This window comes from Primulina eburnea, chromosome 10, assembly GCF_022965805.1.
Source record: "Primulina eburnea isolate SZY01 chromosome 10, ASM2296580v1, whole genome shotgun sequence".
NCBI classification, from domain to species: Eukaryota; Viridiplantae; Streptophyta; class Magnoliopsida; order Lamiales; family Gesneriaceae; genus Primulina; species Primulina eburnea.
In genome coordinates, this window is record NC_133110.1 from 21,348,267 (window position 1) to 21,352,368 (window position 4,102).

At 38.1% G+C, this 4,102-nt stretch overlaps 1 long non-coding RNA gene across 1 annotated transcript; it reads left to right on the top strand.

Moving 5' to 3' along the window:
• The first annotated feature begins 1,363 nt into the window (after positions 1–1,363).
• Positions 1,364–3,295, top strand: LOC140803216 (uncharacterized). The gene is made up of 3 exons (XR_012111798.1): positions 1,364–1,700; positions 1,793–2,052; positions 2,688–3,295. It is a non-coding gene; the product is annotated as an uncharacterized lncRNA (long non-coding RNA).
• Positions 3,296–4,102: the final 807 nt, after the last annotated feature.

Consider the following 4,102-nt stretch of genomic DNA (forward strand, 5'->3'; position numbering starts at 1 on the left):
ATAATTAAATTCTCGGGCCTTACATTTCTCCACCTCTAAGAAATGATTTCGTCCTCGAAATTGCAGACAATCAATTAAATCATGTGAAAGAGATAACGTAATAGAACCTTAAATGAATACTCACATCATAGAAATAACTCGTGATATCTCTGTCTCATCTCTGACTCTGTCTCTCAAGTCGCTTCTTCGATGCCATGACGACTCCACTGAACTTTCACAAGTGGAATAGTCTTTGTTCTGAGCTGTTTCTCCTTCCGATCAAGAATCTGTATCGGTTGTTCAAAATAACTCAGTGTTTCGTCGAGCACGGCCTCATCAGGCTGAATGATATGAGAAGCGTCAGGCATGTATTTACGCAGCATCGATACATGAAAAACGTCATGTATCCCATAAAGTGAAGGAGGAAGAGCAAGTCGATATGCTCGATCGCCAATTTTCTCTAGAATCTCGTAAGGACCGATGTATCTAGGAGACAACTTCCCGTGTTTGCCAAATCTGACAACGCCTCTGAAAGGAGAAATCTTCAAGAATACTCTGTCTCCCTGTTCAAATACTAGCGGTCTACGTCTGATATTGGCATACTTGGCTTGTCTATCCTGTGCCGTCTTCATTATTTTCTGAATGATCTTCACTTTCTCTGTCATCTCACGAATCATGTCAGGCCCAAGTTCTGGTACCTCTGAGATGTCATACCAGTACAGTGGAGATTTGCACCTCTTGCCATATAATGCTTCAGACGGAGCCATCTCAATGCTCGTTTGGTAGCTGTTGTTGTACGAGAATTCACAAAGTGGGAGTGAATCTTGCCAACTAGTGCCAAAGTCTAGCACTACAGCTCTCAACATATCCTCTAATGTTTGGATAGTCCGCTCTGACTGTCCGTCTGTCTGAGGGATGATGGCAGTACTCAGGTGCAATGTCGTACCTAAAGCCTGTTGCAAGCTGTGCCAGAAATGTGAAGTGAATCGTGGATCACGATCTGATACGATAGACTTCGGCACACCATGTAATCTGCCTAACTCTCGAACATATATCTCAGCCATCTGATCGTGTCTTCCCAGCACTATTTAACTGATGTGAGTTTTCTATTCAGTATTCTGTGATATACATTTCCTTTCGATATGATTTGATTGCCTGGAATTTCGTGGACGAAATCATATCTTAGGGGGGGAGAAATGTAATGGCCGAGATTGTGATTCTGTTAATCTGAAATTATGGATTTTGAATTGATATGATTATTGCCGGACCATTCCGAGATCAGATTGGACAAAGTATATATATATATATATATATATATATATATATATATATATATATATATATATATATATACATCTATGTATATATATATATATATATATACTTATATGAAAGCATGAATAAGTTTTTTTGGGCCTGTTTTTGTACGGTTTCCGGTCAAACAAAAAACACGTGGATTGCATTGCTTTTCCCAACACACCAGACTCTGTGCTGTCACAAAATAGGCGCTTGTGTACATTTACAACATCCGGTTTCTGCTTCATCTCATTCCTTTCCGACTTCATCTCATTCCTCCTTGATTCTATCTGCTTACCACCCTTCTCTCTCAATTTTTGCATTCGTTGTTGGGTTTCTTTCGAACCCCCATATGCTTGTCATCATTTCCTCTCAAAAGTTTTGTGCGTTGTTCGATCTCCTTCGCCTCGGAAAGCGTCGACCAAGTGCATTTTTCCCATGGTTTTGTTCGAATCCACTGTGCTACTCATGTTGCTGTTTTTTCCGGGGGGGGTTGGGGTGGGGGGGGCATATTTAGCGTGTTGGAGAGTACTTTGGCACAAAGCCAATATAACGATTCGCAATGAGTTGGGTGTGGAAAGATGATGCTTGCGAGTTTAACTCTTCCTCCTCCGGCAAGTTTCACGGTTCGGTGGTCCCTGAAGTCGACGCCAGCAGAGACCACTGAGCTAACCGCAAGATCGTGATGTCACAGTGCCGCACAGAGGAAATGGAGCCTGGGAAATTCATCCGAAGTGCAGTAACACCCGAACATATTTTCAAAAATTGCATTGGGAGGTACAAAGTTTTTATTTATTTATTTTTTTGAAAAAAAAAGAAGTTGGGACATGGAAGGTTGAATTTAAACGGTTGTTTTTGTGTTAAGGAAGTACGGGTTTGTGTTGCATTGTGTTCGTCTGATCTATTAATTAATTTATTTAGGTTTCATATGTCCCGTAAGATGATAATTTTATACAGAAAATTCACCCTTTTTCATTTATTATGAATATCTTTCAGCTGGATTATTGAATGAAGAAAACACCTGTTTATGTGTTCGGTGATGTGAAGAAATTGACATATACTACCTGTAGGAGCTGCAACCAGGTTTCGTGTCTGTTTGGGACTCAAGTTTGGACTTTTCGTTTGCAAAAAAATTACTCTGAAAATATCAGGGAAAGAGAGATATAGCAATTGAAATTGTGACGGATTGGCTTTTAAAAAAAAATTGTACTGATAGGCAAATTTTGTGTGCTAAAGGAGTGAGTGAAAAATGACTTGAGATTTTTTAAAGATTTAAAGAGCGAATGTGGTTAAGATTTATTTAAATATTTAAGGAGCGACTATGCTGAACTTTTGATTTAGTTGAGGGCTTGACTTCACCTTCACCTCGAATAGGTTTTGATTCAATCATTTATTTCTTTTACTTGCTATAGGTAACAACGGTACTTGAGAAATTTGTAAATCGAATATGGAAGGACCAATGCTTTTCAGTTTGGTTTTGTAGGTAGCCCATAGTTTGTGTAAACAACCATGTGGGAGAAGCATGAAATCGAAAATTCTTGGGTGGATTTGTGGAGAAGCCTTAGAGAAGTGGAGTAAACTCGATTAACTATGTCACATCTGGTCAGTGCGCTTGTTTGTTCATGTGATGAGGATGTGGATAAGCTTATTGATTTCGGTGTCCTTTTGTCTTTACGGTGTTCTCTCTTCTTGGGCTCGGAAGGATTTTCCTAAGTTAGTTTACTCCTCTGGTTTTTTTTCGATTTTATTGCTTTCAATTTGTTATCGGTGTCCCACATTTTGTTTGTTCTTCTCTTGCTTATGTATTAAGTTACCGGGGTCTTGTCCTGCTTTTGGTTTGTTCTTCTCATGTTTATGTTTGAGCTTTTTTAAGTCTCTAGATCGGTTAGCGTTGAGTGGTTAGGCTTGAATTTTGTCATTGTGTTTACGGTGTTCTTTTGGGTTCTCGGCTTTTGCCCTAATACTGACTTGGAATTACCAAAGGACCTAGCTTGCTTTTGATACCAGGGATTTAAAATATTTGGCATACTTCTTTTTTATTCGATTTATTCACTAATAATAATGAATAGACTTCAATTTTTTGTTCTTTTTTGGAATATAATAATTCGTTTGTTTCATATGAATGTCATTTGCTCCAATTTTTCTTTTTCGTCAAGTGGCGAACTCTATTTTGCCACTTTTCTGATATTAATCTAGACCATCTCATATGAGATAAATAGTAGTAATTACAGCTTTTCAACCATTCTTTTCATTGATTCATTTTATAACTCGAAACTCCTAATTTCGAGCGAAACATCTCTTCTATTTCACAAGAACCCTTTATTTCAGGCTTAAGAAAAAAACGGATTCCTTGATATTGAAGAATAAATCTTACTTTAGATGAGCTACTGACTTGGAGTTTTGATAATTTGTAAAATACATATGCTTGTGACATTTAAAATATTTAAATTTCAGTGAAAAGCTGCGCTTCTTAAATAACTTATTGATGCATCTGCCAATCAGGAAGAAACTCTAATTCAGTCGACGGACTATTTTTGGTTGGGCAACTAAGGAGCGCTGCAAATTTTCTGTTGGCAAGAATCAATCTGTGTTTCCTTCCTTTTTTTAACAAGCACTTGAAATGACACGAGGCTCCTCCACGCAAAGCTTGGATTGATTGGCTCCAATCCTTGCTTCTCAAAGAGCACACTTGGGGTAAACCAGGATTTTAAGGTCCTCGCTGCTAAAGCATTTGACCTTGTCAAAAGCTTTTTCCCATGTTTGGGTTAAAGAACCATATTAATGTTCGCTTTGTACTAAGAAAATGTATAACTTTTATGTCTTGACA